This window comes from Dendrobium catenatum, unplaced genomic scaffold, assembly GCF_001605985.2.
Source record: "Dendrobium catenatum unplaced genomic scaffold, ASM160598v2 fragScaff_scaffold_847, whole genome shotgun sequence".
NCBI classification, from domain to species: domain Eukaryota; kingdom Viridiplantae; phylum Streptophyta; class Magnoliopsida; order Asparagales; family Orchidaceae; genus Dendrobium; species Dendrobium catenatum.
The window spans coordinates 3711871-3728717 of record NW_021319309.1 but is presented as its reverse complement, the minus strand read 5'-3'; positions in this window follow the sequence as shown (position 1 = coordinate 3728717).

Genomic DNA, 16847 nt, shown 5'->3' with positions numbered 1-16847 from the left:
AAAGTTAAGAAGAAAGACATATGAGCTTTAAGTTTTTTAGTCCCACATCACTTGGGAGACTTTCCCTTGGTGAAGCTTTTACCATATATTAGCTTTTGAGCTAGAAAGATATAGTACATCATGAAAAAAGATGAAATTTCATGAAATGTTTATTTGGAATTTTTAATTTAAAATTAAGCATTTCAAATTTGAAATTAAATTACAAATATTTTTTAATATTTAAAATAAGTTATTTAAAATTTAAATATTAAAAAATACAAAACTTGAATCGGCCGGTTCAAGAAAATCGTGACCGGTTCGCCGGTTGAACCAGCAGTTTTGGACAAAACCGGCCGGTTTGATGCTAAGCCGGTTTTCAGGTTGAACCGAACCGGCCTTTGGACCGGTTCACGGTTGAACCGGTTGGACCGGCCGGTCCGATCCGGGTTTTAAAGCATTGGATAAAACCATCATAAAGCCTAATAAGTAAATAATACGACATATAAGAGTTCGTACTAAAAGAACAACCATATATTTCAACAACAACTAATAGAATTGCTGATCAATATCCCAAGAAATCCTTAGCTCCAAATAAGTCTTTCAAGGACATTGGTTGACTGCTTGAAAAATGAATGCAGAGTATGATATACTATATTGTAAAAATATAGAATTGGTACATTACCAAAAATCATATTGATCGAGCACAAATTTTGAGGGATATTCAAATTGTCATCTTCTAAAATTAAATTGGGGACCATCCGAACTCCAAGTTCAACAAACATACAGACAAATTGAACGTCTCGATAAAACAAACCCAACGACACCAAAATTGGTCCAATCCGAGCCCAAATGAGCTCAAATCAATGGCTTAAAAACATATTAGGAAACTTTAAATCAATATTTTGATGACCAATTTATGTCCAAATATAGCATGCTTATAATCGAATCGAGGGGCTCAGTGAGATGAATCCAATGAGCACAAGATCATCTCATTACGACATCATTAAGACAATTAAATGATGAATGCATGATCTATGATCGAGGGAATCAATATGGGTTGTGGAGCACTCAAAATTTTCTTTAAATCTTCTCCATATTTACAGATCTTGTAACTTTCAAAATTTATAAATAGTCCCCAACTCTCAACATGAGGTAGACCTTTTGCTAGAGATCATAGAAAGCTCTGAGGCTTCAAGGATCCTAAAGCTCAAGCCGAGCACCACCGTAAGCAAACTTTTATGGACAACTACCATAAGATCAACCATCGCTGGATCACTGACCATCACTAGACAGGCAATCACTGCCAGACTTTAGCTCGACCACATATCGTCGTCGACCAACACTAGACCTCCACCCGACCGTCGTCCGACCACCGATCACTGTCAGACCTCTGCCTGACTGTTGATTACCATTATACCTCCACTAAACCATCGCTGGAACATCGGTCACCATCAAACATCCTCCTGGTTGTCGACCGCCATAAGACAACCGATCACTACCAGACATTTGCCCAACTGTCGATCGCCTCCAATCCACCGTCAAACTCCACTTAATAGAACTTTGTTCCAGCTTCTCCCAGACGTTACTACAATTCTTTCAACCTCTATCACCCTACAACAGTCATTACAAACTCTCAAGTATTCATGCAAAGTTCGACCAACTCTCCAAACTATTATGATTTTTTCGTCTCTAAGTTAAGGGATGGGTTAACTTTTATAACCCTCCCAAATATAATGGAATCTTCTCACCTAGGCAAAGCCCCATGATTTTTCCCTTTTTGGGTTTTCCACATAAAAAAAAATTTGGTGCTTCTTTTCTCACTCTCTCCAACTATCTATTTATGTGTCATATATTCATGCATTGCTAAGATGAAAAACTATCTCACTCTACCACAATAAATATACTAACCTCCAATAGTTTGACACTGTTTATGAGAATTGAACCCATGAACACAAAGTTAAAATCTAGTGAACCCACCCAAGATCCCTTCATTCTAATAAATTAAGAGAATGAAATGTTGAATGAATGCTCAATGATTTAAAAAATCTATAAATAGACCCCCAACTATCTATTTATGTGTCATCTGACGAAAAATTCTAAATTTTTCCCGAATCTTCTTCATATTTACTGAACTTGTCACTCTCAAAATCTATAAATAGACCCCCACTTTTCACATGAGTTAGACCATTTGATACTGATCAACGAGAGTTTTGAGGCTTTAAGAATATTAGAGTTCCACTTGAGCACCACCGTAGGAGAACTTTTGTCATCTAATAGCCTCTATACTATTGTCAGCCCGCTAACCATTTCTTGACTGCCAATCACCATTGGACCTTCGCCCGATCAACAATTTCCTTCAATCTCCATCATACCTTTACCAGACTGTTACGGGCTATCGATCACCGCCGGACCATTTTCGGACCTCTACATGACCAATGATCAAATTAGACCTCTACCGGGCCATCAACCACACCCAACTATCATTGGACTTTAGCTAAGGAATCGATCACCATTGATCGTAGCCAAACCTTAACCTAAGCGTTATTAGGCTGTTGATCACCATCAAAGCTCTACCTAAATGCTGACCTCTGCTGGACCTCCACCTAAGTTCCATCGAACCTCTACCTACCACCAACTACTTCCAAACTGCTAACCACCATCAGACTCTTACCAACCACCGATCACAGTCAGACCTATGCCTGGCTATTGACCATTGTCAAACCTCTACCAAGATATCATACTCTGTTGGACCTTCTTATATTCTATTTGATTAGACTTTTGACCTCTATCATCTGACTAAAACTCCCAAGTTTCCTAATGGAGTTCAACTAACTCATTACCTATTTTCATTTCGCTAAAGTTAAATTGAGGGATGAGTTATTTCTAACTCACTCAAATATAGTGAAATCTTCTCACCTATGCAAGGCTTCATGAGTTTTCCCTTTTTGGGTTTTCTAAGTAGAAAATTTTTAGTATTTTTTCTTCTCTCTCTAACTATAAATTTGTGTGCTAGATATTCGTGCATTACTAAGACAAAAAAACAATCTCACTTTGCTTCCACAAATGTACTAGCCCGCAATAGTTGAGCCTCATCTATGGGAAATAATTCCACCCTTTCAAGCACAACTGAAACCCTTTCAATGGACAATAAGTGTAATAATTGTACCATCAAAGCCTATCACTCCAATACACATCAATCTAGGAACAATTTATAAATCAGTGACATTATCCATCTGCCTCTCTTTATCATGATGGGCAAAACCCTATTGGGGATGGACACCAAGACCCTCCCTAAAAGATTGCTTCCAAAAAAAGGAAGAATCTCGCCATGAATTCCTTCAACTTCTACAAGGGACCCAATAACTAGCACGAGCATAATAAGAGGAGATTCATCTCCCTCAAGATCTACCATTGGCCAGGGATATTTAACCCATAAGTATTCATACAAAATACCATCTCCCTTAGTCAAGCATTCATGCCCTATCACAACAAGACATTACCTCATTGACACAACTAGCTCTACCTATCTCTATCATACAGGTTGTCCAACCCACATTTCTCTTATCATCATTAATGATATTGCTTACCCTCACTTTGTTAAAATCTCCCATAATGCTCTACATAATAAACTATGATGACTAGTCTAAGAGGAGTTCCCTTTAAAAGGTGGAAAGAAATCCCTTCAGCATTGATACTTTCAGGAGTCATCATCCCTAACAAAATACATTCTTCAACACCCCATTCCTATGGGTTTCAAATTACTCAACATAGACTCTCAAGATGGGTCATCCAACCCTAATGAACATATTGATCACTATAGAACTATTATGCATATTCAATGAGCCTCAAATGCACTGCTCTACTAAGTATTTCTCACTACTCTTAAAGGGCAAGCTCATACGTGGTTGTACTCTTCCAACCAAAACTATTCTCATGTTTGCCAAATTGGTTATACTATTAGTCGAATAATTTGTTGCTAATCTAAGAATTTTTAAGGACTCATCCCACTTCTTAGGGTTTCACCAGAATAAAGGACAATCACTCAAGGAATACTTCCAAAGGTTCTCAATCAAGGCTTGGAAAATCCTAGGTTTGGATGTCAAGCTACTAAGAGGAGTTTTTCTAGGATTGCTCCGTCCTTGCCTTTTTTACTCGGCACTTATAGGAGGCATAATTCATTTATATACTAACATGATTCATCATGTGGAGGTACATATCTTAGTAAATGAAGCCATCAATATGCATAGTAAGTAATTTGAATAAAGCACTAGAAAGTTTTAAAATGTACCTAGGATAAATAATTCACCTTTATAGTAAAGGAAGCAGGGGAATAACGACCTTCCCCCTTGACCTTCACAATCATGATGTTAGTCTTAACTAGAGAAGAAATCAACACATCTAAAAAAAAAAAATGTCTTGATGGCTATACGAGATGAGGGAACTATAAAATTACCAACCCCATTAAAATAAAAATTGGAAAATTAAGAGAAATATTGTTAGTTTATTCAAAGTTATGGGCACATGATTGAAGTGTGCAAACGATTAAAGGTTCTACCAAGTTTTAGTTACCTTGGAGAGGCTTTTGCATGGTTTAGGCTGAAATTGGTTTTGAACCTTTAGAGTAAGTTGAGTCAACCCATTCAACCAACTTAGGATAGCCTAAGTGGGTTGGGTTTCCTAGATAATCTAAACCTTGGACTTTGTGAACTGTGGGTAGAGTTTGGAAGATATATTTTGGGCCCTTGAGGGTTTAAACTTAAGGAGAACCATGGTAGTTTACTAAAGGGTATTTTGGTCATATTGACCTAACCATGATTGACATAGGTTGGCCATGTGTTAGATGATATATGGGAAATTTGTAGGAATGGTCTAAAGCATTTGGTTTTAATTCTAATGCTAATTGATTGGACCTAGCTTAAAATACCTATGGTAGGATCATTTAGGATGAGTTAGGAATTTTGGTCTACCAAGGTTAACCTTGATCAAAAGGGTTGACTAAGGAAAAAAAAAAACTAACTCTAATTGACACAAACATAGGCTTCGATTAGTTATAGTCAAATCAACATCATCAGGTTAGATTTAATTCACTATAGTAGTTATAAGGGTATTTTGGTCTTCTTTTGTCAAAAGGGTTGATCTGGGGTAGCAAATAATTAAAATTAGCTTGTAAATGGTTTTAGGATCATTTCAAACCAACCCTAGGATTTGGATTAGAATTTAAGTCTAAGGAGCCCATGTAGGGACCCTTGGCATAATTTGATAATTTTGATTCCCTTATTCAAATGGGTTAACCAAGGATGAGAATGAGTCCAAATGAATAAAAAATGAATTAAAGGTAAATCAAACTAAGGAGAAAATCATTAGGTTTGGGTGTTTGGTTTAGTTTTAGGAGTTTTTAAATATTTTTTAGGGTTTTTAAAATTTATATGGTTTTAACCTAGGGTTTGGGTTTAGATAAGCTTGCTGCCTTTTCAATGTCACTAAGAAGTGTCCTAAGAGATTTATATACTATCTAAGGATATCCAATGATATGTTCTAAGGTATCCTCTTGAGGGAAGTCATAGAAGCAATTTCTATACTAGGGTAATAATGCGTGAGTATTAGGAATGACGTAGTAGAGAGAGGGAATTGATTAATACACATATGCCACACTGACCTAATTATATGGTGATACACAATTATACATATCATTTCAAGTAATAGAGTGAAAATAAAATATTATTCCATCGAGGAATTAGTAACTAACCTTATAAGTTAAGTACCAATTTTTTGTAAATCACTAATTTATCTTGCCACAAGCAAAATTTTCTTATCAAGCATAAAAAAAAGAAAAATTACAGTAATTTTTAAGGGTTTTTAATTTTATTATTAATATGAATTTATGATTGATTTGCTAATTATGTTCATACAAAATTGGTTTATAAAATCTAGTTTGGAATCAGAGCATTGTTAATTCAGCATCTCCATCGAGCTTATTGGAATCCTAGTGAAGTTATGACTAGATGCACTCTACACTAATCACTCATTTCAATGAATGAACAATATCTCTTTAATTATCCAAAAGCTTAGTAACTTACATGCTTATATTTTTTAGGTTTATGTTCAAGTTTTCCTATTTATATAAATACAGGAAAACACGTTACGGCGGATTTTCCTACGTCCAAGACACCGGAAATCTTTCCGGTGCACGATACGCCGGTTTTAAGTCGTTGAGTTTAAAAACACCGGCGTATTGTTCTACGGTACCTGCGCCGGTAACATTTCCGCTGTAACGCGCGCCGGAAAAATAAAATGCTGGTTTAAACCGACGGTGTTACCGGCGCAATATTCGTCGGCGCTTTTACCGGCATGCATTGCGCCGGTAAAGACACAGTAAATTTTCCTTCTCATTATGCGCCGCTGCAGGCGCCGTGGGTTCCGACGCAACCTTATCCGCCGGAAAAATCTGCCGGTAAACACGTGTTTTCCCGTAGTGTATTCCATTAATCCTCCATCAGGGACATAAATCACACTAAGCTTTAAGTTTTTTAGTGGACAAAATATAATTAAGGAAGTTTAAAGAAATATAAAATAATTATTTACACGTAACACCAAAATCAAATCATAAATTTAGAAAGATTTCTAGCCTCAAATTTGCATTTTAAACATAATAAATATAACTTTAAAGTAATAGTTTAAGAGAGAAAAGATAGAAATGGGAATCCATTCTATAAATCAAGTCTTAACTTCCTCTAAAGGCTTTCTCAAAATTTGACTTGCAAACTTTCCCACTTTCACTCGCTATACTACTAAAAAAAATGCAGGAAAAATAAAAGAAAAGAGTTCTCTTACACAAATTTCAGCTTCTTTTATAATTCATGCATAAAGTCACTACCTAACTACTTACAGCACATGAGGCCAAAAGTGTAGTGTAGCGTCACTCAATTTTGAAAGCAACATTATTACACTTATGAGTTAGGGCGCTACAATCATCTCATGAATCATCGCATCTCTTCATGAATCATAGTGTATCTTCACGTATGTACCTATCCATATACACCATTGTGGGATTTAAGAGATTTAGCAATGTAGCACTAAGGTGAATTAGAAGTGAGTGGAATGTCCCATAACCCTTTTTGGGTGTTTTTTCAAATCACCTCAAAACCAAACCAAATGACTTTTGATTCATGATTTGTAAGTTGAATATTGATTAGTTAAGTCTCTAGAGTAAACCCTTCAAATTTGAGGCCAATCTGAGCCCTCTAACCCTGAAAACTGAAAATTGATTTCCAAAGGCTACAAAACTTTTAAATATCTACATCCTAAGGCATTGGACCATGCACCTTGTCAAATTTGCCCTGGGACCTTCCCCAAAACCTTTGAACATTTTCATAATCATCCTTATGACAAGTTAAAAAAAAAACCCCTAAAGGGCCCAAAATGTATTTCATACAAGGAGACCCCACCATTGCATGAGACCACCTCCATTAGGTCGAAAATGCCATTTTGAACCTATTGGACCAAACCCCAATCTTTGGTTTTACTTAGTTGACCAAGTTAACCATGGTTGACTAAAGTCAACTATATATTCAATCAAATTCAATTCCATTGCTCAAAGCATCACTAAACCAAATTGAACCTTTAAAAGCATGCTAATGTATGTTCCATGCATGTTCAACATTCTCATGGGTCAAATCATTATTGGGTTGACTTGGTCAACTCACCGTGAGGGGTCGAGTCCATGCTCCTAGTAAAATCTCCATCCAAACTCCCAAATATGAAACTCAAACCAGTTGGATTCTCTTCCTATAGTATGCATGACTCCTCTCAAACTTGTCTTACTAAGTATTGACCTGTTGACTAGAAAATCCCTTTAAACCCAAAAATATTAGTCAAATGGTTAAGCTTTTGCTAGTCAATCCATTCCATCTAGATTTTCCTACTTAAACATCCTCAAAGTAGCCCTAAACTAACCCTAAAGCAAACCTAAGATAAATCTTAGACCAAGCCAAAGGCTTGGCTTAGCCAAAAGGGAAAATAAGTGGTACCTCCCCTGACATGAACCCAAATAAGTCACTCTCACCTAAACATCCTTCTCCCTAGCTTCAAACCATCTTGGACATGTGTCAATCATCCAACTAAGGGCACCAAAAATCCTAGCCATCTACTTAAACCCTAGTGGCTCAAATGTCCTAAAGCCTCAAAAAACCCTCATTCAATCAAACCACAATCTCTTAGCTGCCTCCAACCATCAAGTTTCTTCCCTATGCCTCTCCATGAGTTCCTCAACCTTCCCCAAGCATTTTCCTACCATCCCCTAGCTTCCAAAGCCCAAATTAGTAGAGAGAGAGAGAGAGAGAGAGAGAGAGAGAGAGAGAGAGAGAGGTAGAGAGATAATAAGGAGATTTGGAGACAAATCTTGGTCAAGCCAAAAATCAACCCTTAAATCCTTCATCAAAGTTGAAGAGGATATCTCCAGGAGCAAAATAAGCATAAAAAATAAAAAAAAAAATGTCCACTGGTTGGTAAGATATATTCACTTTTAGTTTAAATTTTATTTTGAAACTACCCAAAATTTCTAATGAATGGAGCCACCAAACTACAGTTATTGAAAGATTAGGATACTAGGAGCCTATGTGTCAAATTTCATGAAATTTAAATGAGTATTTTGAAAGTTATAAGCAAGTGAAAATTTTAGTTCAATTTGAACTAAACTAGCTCTATTTGATCAGAGACATCTAAATGTGCATTCAGCAAGATCAAATAACCCATAATGTGCCTCGTTGCCCAAAATGAGACCTTAGGTGGCGTTGAGGCTCAAATGGGCATTGTTTCAATGTAAATTAGCTACGTGGCAAGATCATAGCTGTCAGTTTGATCTGCACAGATCGAATGACGTAGCTATCGCCCACGTGGAAAAGTGATGCCCCAAAGGCTGGACACATGCTCCACCATGCATCTGACAAGCGTTTCGGCGACCGCCGAATTTTATTTAAAATTGTATTAAAAATCTAATTTAATTACTCAAATTTTCAAAATAAAAAATAGAAAATATATTTTTTTACAAAATTGAGTGATTTTAGGCTTGTTTGAAAGGTCTTAAGACCTATTTTTCCTTTAAATTAATTTTGATAGGTTTAGATCTGAGGATTTTGAGAAATTTTCACTTGTCTAAAATTCATTTTTATCAATTTTCTCTTCATCCAATAGTCAAAATGAACTCAAATTTTGGTGAAAATTTGTTGAGCATGTTAGTCACCACTAGTAATTTTTATAGGTCTTAGTATGCTCTGGATTGTAATGGTTATTATTTATAAGGTGATGGTCCATTTTGGACCCATAACTTTGAAAATTCACCTATCTTCAAGTAGGTAGGATTTTCCATTCAATATGTATTTGCATATGTGTCAGGGCTAGATAGACAAAGATTCAAAAACATTGGAATATTAGTAACACCTAGGAAAAAAATTAAGGAATTATTTAGAAAACTTTAAAAAAACCTAAGAATATTTATACATAGACAATAGTAGTGAAACTTTAGAAAAGCGAACCTAGTGTCATAAAAAATCCTAGGTTTTGATTTCACTAAATTTTAACTTTATTTCATCATAAAACTAAGAGAAACCAAAATCAACTAATTTTTGGAGCCCAAAAATTCAAATATTTGTAATAAATTCAAATTAAATTATAAAAATATAAATAATGCCTCAAAATACTCATAATTAAATAATCTATCTAGGAAATTAAAATTCTCATCATGAGACTTCATAATTGAGCTTAATTTAATAATTAAGATATTTTAAAAATTAATTAAAATAAATAATAATAAATTATTAAAAAACCAAATAAATTCCAAAACTTTTAAAACACTCCTATATGTAATTTTTGACATTTGGGTGGGATTTCATGGTTTGTGAGTCAGTTTGCTGCAAAAATAGAAAAATCCTGCTAATTAAGCAATTCAATTAAATGCTTAACTTTAAAAAATTCATAAATAATTATAGATAACTCCAAATTGAGCAAACTCACAGGGAGACTCATTCCTAGATCTAATATTTATGAAAAATACCAAACCACTAGAATTAATAAAAAACTAAAAAGTTAATGTTTTGGTCAACCTTAGTTGAAGAACACCTAAACTTTTAAAATTCAAAACTTATTGTGCAAAATTCTAAATATGTAAACTCACTGGTATTTTACTAATCTAAGGGTCTAATATTTATTAAAATATAAAATAGCCAAAAATTTAAGCAAAACAATAATTCAAGAAAAGGACTCTTTATTTAATATATTAAAATATTCAATTAAATACCAAAAATCAATAAATAATATTATTTCCAATAAATTACCAATATAATTGATTGATTAGATTAAAATATTTCAATAAGCAACTAACATTCCATTAATGAATTTATTAGGATGGACTATGTTAAGAGAGTTGCTAATTGCATGTTTTACATTCTTGCAACTTGCATAGTTTTGATTATTCGAAATATTATTATTTTAAGTTTTGTTATCTCTTAACACTTTTTGGAAGATTTATTTTTTGCTCTTGTGTGGACTAACATTTCAAGAAATTCAAACTCAACACTAATGAAGACTTCAAATCAAATTCAGCATGAGATAGTTTGTAAATTGAAGCTTGTATTTTTCTTTGAATTGAGTTTGAGAGGATTGATTGTAATTGTGTAAATAAACACACACACACACACACACACACACACTTAAGGAGATCTTTAAAAATTATACTGATTATACGGGATGAACATAGTTCGTACGAGACGATCAAGTCAGTTATCTCCTCGGAAGAGTAATGGAACGAACAGGAAGCGTGGAAAATTTTTTAAGTCCTCATCATCCAGGATGAATTTCCTATTCATCCCAGTACGAAATGGGCTCTAGAAAATTTTCATTCAGATGAAATTCATATTCGTGTCAGGATGAAATGCTCTATGGAAAATTTTCATCCAGATGAACTCCTATTTGTCCAAGTATGAAATGGGCTCTGGAAAATTTTCATTCAGATGAAATTCATATTCGTGTCAGGATGAAAGGATCTCTGGAAAATTTTTGTCCAGAGGAACTCCAATTCGTCCCATGATGAAATGTCCTCTGGAAAATTTAATATTTCAATAAGCAACTAACATTCCATCAATGAATTTATTAGGATGGACTATGTTAAGAGAGTTACTAATTGCATGTTTTATATTCTTGCAACTTGTATAGTTTTGATGATTCAAAATATTATTATTTTAAGTTTTGTTATCTCTTAACACTTTTTGGAAGATTTGTTTTTTGCTCTTGCGTGGACTAACATTTCAAGAAATTCGAACTTCAGACTAATGAAGAGTTCAAATCAAATTCAGCATGAGATAGTTTGTAAATTGAAGCTTGTATTTTTCTTTGAATTGAGTTTGAGAGGAGTGATTGTAATTGTGTAAATAAACACACACACACACACACACACACACACACACACTTAAGGAGATCTTTAAAAATTATACTGATTATACGGGATGAACATAGTTCGTACGAGACGATCAAGTCAGTTATCTCCTCGGAAGAGCAATGGAACGAACAGGAAGCGTGGAAAATTTTTTAAGTCCTGATCATCCAAGACGAATTTCCTATTCATCCCAGTACGAAATGGGCTCTAGAAAATTTTCGTTCAGACGAAATTCATATTCGTGTAAGGACGAAATGCTCTCTGGAAAATTTTCATTCAGATGAAATTCATATTCGTGCCAGGACGAAATGATCTCTAAAAATTTTTCGTCCAGACGAACTCCAATTCATCCCAGGATGAAATGTCCTATGTAAAAATTTCATCTAGACAAACTTATATTCATCCCAGGATGAAGCGAACCAACTCTTGAAAATTTGGCAACTTCTTGCAGATTTTAGAACCTACGTGTGGTATAACCGTTCGTACGAGACAAACCTTGTTTGTACAGGATGATTAACGTGTACGAAGTCAGTTCGTACCAATATACATTGGGTTCGTTTCCAACTGAATTAAGTAACATCGTTTGGGATGATCCACGATCGTACGGGACGATCCACTACTGACAGACTTGAATTTTAATAGTTTTTGGATGATTTTTTGTGTCTTTCCTATATAAAGTTCATTATAAACTGCCACTTAATCTTTTTTCCTACTGATCTTCATGCCAATTGAAAGGAGAGTCAAGTAGAGAGTGTGAGAGACTGTTTGAAGGAGAATTCTTACTATTGGAGCGTGAAGGTTTCACTTGGTACTCAAAAGTAAGAGTCTATACTTTTGATTTTTTATTACTTCACTCTTTTCTCTCTTCCTTCTAGATTTCTTGTGAAGAAGATCTGTCAAGGAGATCCGGTTCTCTGCCGACACTTAGAGAGTGTGAACAACAGAAGGGTTCTCTGCCCATATTAGGAGAGTGTGAACAGCCGAAGGGTTCTCTGCCCACACTAGGAGAGTGTGAAAGAACGAAGGGTTCTCTGCCTACATTGGGAGAGTGTAAAAGGACGAACGATTCTCTGCCAACACTGAAGAGTGTAAAATGACGACGGTTCTCTGCCACACCAGGTAATGGTGAAAAAGAGTTTTGTAAAAGGCTTCTCTGCCTTGCTGTGGGTGCAAAAGGAGAGTCACTAGTGGTATTAGTGCAATACTCGGAGGGTGCCTCCAGGATGTGGATGTAGGTCGTGTTTGACCGAACCACTATAAATCGCGTGTCTTTTATTTTTCTGCTGCTTTTTATTTTTTATTTTACTGTCTCTAACTTGTGGTTGAAAAATATTTTATATAAAATTCACTAAAGTTAATTTTCTCAGTTCTAAATTTTGAAGAGGGATAAAATTTTTTAATTACCAATTTACCCCCCCTCTTGGTTAGCCGCTGGGATATAAGCTTATGTTTAACAACCTAATTCATATTGAACAAGTTTCAACAAGTAGTATCAGAGCTTTGTTTCAAAATCTTAAATTTAGACTACTTTTTTTATTAACGTAGATGGCTACATTTGGAAACTGAAATACACTTGAGGGTTACTCTATAATTAGACCTCCATTATTCGACAATAGTCCTTTTGATTTTTAGAAAACATGCATGTCTACATTTTTACAATCACTTGATTACCGTATGTGGATCTTAGTTTAGGAAGGGTATACAAAACCAACTAAACTAGTTGACGGAGTTAGAGTTGAAACACCTTTTGTGGACTGGACAGTAGAGGAATGTGACTTAGCACAACTAAGCACCAAATGCTTGAATAGTTTCTTTTGTGCACTTAAATCAGAAGATTACATGCGGGTTTCTACTTGTAAGAGTAGAAAGAACATATGGGATAGACTTTGTATAATGTATGAGGGGACTAATGAGTTTAAGTAATATAGACTTAATATCTTGTTGCATGATTACGAGCTATTTTGTATAAAACCTAATGAATCCATTTCTGATATGTACACAAGATTCACACAAATAGTCACATCTTTACATGCATTAGGTAGGGAACTAACGAATGCTGAAATGGTTAATAAGATTCTTCGTTGTTTGCCTACTACTTATGATGCTAAAATTACTGTAATTACAAAGTCTAAAGATCTAAATATTTTCTCTATTGATAATGTTCTTGATTTGCTAATTGCTTACGAGCAAGGAGTTAGCCAAAGAAAGATTTATGCAAGTGAACTACGAAAGGAGAAGAACATAGCACTGAAAGTGGAGGTGTCTGAGAGTGAACACTCATAACCTGAGAATGAAGCGACATCGCATTAATGACTAGACAATCAGAAGCTTTTTGAAGAGAAATCAGAAGAGACGCCAGCAATGGAATAGATGTAAATTTAATAGAAATGTAAAAGTTTCAAATGATGTTATTTGCTATGAGTTGAAAAAGATTTTAAAAATTTTAAAGATGAATCGGAGAGCAAGATTTATAGATCAAATTATACAAATCAAATTTTAGAAGATATGAATTCATTTTATAAATTAACGATAAAAGCTCTCGAGGATAATAGATACCCCCTAAACTTGAAGATTTCACTAATCCTATTTTGTATCCTAAATTTGTGCAATCCCTAAATAGATAAATGAATAGTAGTATACTTAGAAATCCTTTTCCAAAAGTCAAATGTAATAATTGTGGATTGATTGGACACATAGCTCACACCTGTACTTTGAAGAAGAAAACTTATTTGGTATGGAAACCTAAGATGCATAAACCTAGACATATCATGCATGCTTCTCTTTATAAATTGCCAAAAAGAGAACCAAAACTTTTTTGGGTTCCCAGGTCTAACGTTAGATAATCTTGCAGGGTCGCTCTCACACAAGATCTCGTGAAAGCATAAGATACCTGGATAGCGAATGTTCAAAGCATATGACTGGAGATACTGCACAATTCATATCGTTGGAAGCCAGGAGTGGAGGCAAGGTTACACTTGGAGATAACACCACAAGAAAGGAGATTGGGATAAGTATGATTGGAAATTTAAAGAACTTTTATATTGAAAATGTGTTATTGGTAGAAGGCTTAAAGCATAATTTCTTAAGTATAAGCCAGTTATGTGACAAAGGATATTATGTAAAATTTTTTTCTACTAGCTGCATTTTAAGCCTAAATGGAAATGATGTTTTTAATAATAAAAGGGTAAATAATGTTTATATGCTAAATTTGAATTACATTCAAACTTTTACTGTTTTTGTTTAAAAACTATTTCTGATGAGTCATTGCTTTGGCATTGGAGACTTTGTCATTCTAGCATGAAAAACCTTAGGAGAATTACCCAAAAGAACTTAGTGAGAGGTATACCAAATTTAGACTTTACTAAGAATCACCTTTGTGATGCATATCAATTAGAAAAGCAAGTGAAGTCCTCTTTACAATCCAATAAGGATCTTAGAACTAGTAAACCATTAGAGATTTTGCATGTGGATCTTTTTGGACCAGTTAGAATTATAAGTCTAGGAGGGAAGGTATATGGATTTGTGATTGTGTATGATTACTCAAGATTCACATGGGTTAGATTTCTATTTCATAAGAGTGCATCATTTGAGGAATTTAGAAATTTTTCGACTTGGATTCAAAGAAAACTTGGGTGTGAAATCATGACTATACAAAGTGATCATGGAGGAGAATTTGCAAATGAAAGATTTGAGAATTTTTGTAAGAATAAAGGAATTGATCACAATTTTTCTGCACCTAGAACCCCTCAGCAGAATGGGATAGTCAAAAGAAAAAATAGAACATTAATAGAAGTCGCCCGAGCAATGTTGGCAGAATACTCACTTCCTAAATACTTTTGGGCTGAGGCGGTTAGCACTGCATGTTATGTTCTGAATAGGTTGAATGTGAGATCTAAATTAAATAAATCACCCTATGAGTTTTTAAAAGGAAGAACACCTAATTTATCTTATTTGCATATTTTTGGTTGTAAGGTGTTTATACATAACAATGGAAAATCTGCCTTAGGAAAATTTGATCCAAAATCAGATGAAGGAATTTTTATTGGATATACTCAAGTGTTGGAAAATCTTATAGAGTATTCAATAGAAGAACTTTAGTAATTCAGGAGACCACACATGTTGTATTTGATGAATCTGAAAATTTGGAAGAGCCAAATATTGTAGAAGATGAGATTGAGGATAACTCCCAAAAGATTGATAAAATAAATTTGGAAGAAAATTTGGAAGAAAATGTGGAAGAAAATTTGGAGATAAAAAACCCTTTGCCTAAAGATTTAAGATTTTCTAAAAACCATTCAAAGGAGTTGATAATTAGTTAACCTGGTGAGGGTGTAAGGACTAAGCGTGGATTAAACAAAGAAATCAATCATTCAGCCTTCATTTCAACAATAAAACCCACTAATATTAATCAAGCACTTTCAGATAAATTTTGGATTTTGGCTATGCAAGAAGAGTTAAATCAATTTGTAAGAAATAAAGTTTGGGAATTAACTACTAGGCCAAAGGATCAAAGTGTACTTAGAACTACGTGAGTATTCAAAAGTAAAATGAATGACTCAGGAGTAGTCATTAGAAATAAGGCTAGATTAGTTGCTAAGGGGTATAATCAGATTGAAGATATTGATTTTGAGGAGACTTTTGCCCGTGTAGCTAGACTTGAAGCAATTAGGGATTTGCTTTCCTTTGCCTATTTTAGAGGATTTAAATTGGATCAAATGGATGTAAAAAATATTTTTTTAAATGGGGTAATTCAAGAAGATGTTTTTATAGAATAACCATCAGGTTTTGAAAATTCTAAATGCCCAAATCATGTTTTCAAATTAAAAAATGTATTATATGGATTGAAACAGGCACCTAGGGCTTGATATGAGAGGGTGAGAACCTTCCTACTTGAAAGATCATTTGAAAAAGGAAGTGTGGATATAACTCTCTTTTTGAAGAAATTTGGAAAGGATATACTCATTGTATAAAGTTATATGGATGACATCATCTTTGGATCCTCAAATAAAAATCTTTGTGATGATTTTTCTAAAATAATGAGTAGTGAATTTGAGATGAGTCTAATGGAAGATTTAAGTTACTTTTTAGGATTTAGCATTAAAAATTTTGAGAAAGGTACATTTCTTAGTCAATGAAAGTATGTTAAGGACATCCTCAAAAAGTATGAAATGGACAATGCTAAACCTGTTAGTACATCTATGAGTTCCTCAGTTCAATTGGATAAGGACCCTAAGGGAAAATCTGTTGATCAAAAGAAATTTAGAGGGATAATTGGATCTTTATTTTACTTGGCAGCTAGCCGGCCTGATATCATGTTTAGTGTTTATTTGTGTGCTAGATTTCAATCAAATCCAAAAGAATCACATTTGAAATCAGTAAAAAGGATTCTAAGATACCTATTAGGAACTCAGAACTTAGGAATTTAGTATCCTAAGTTTAGTTC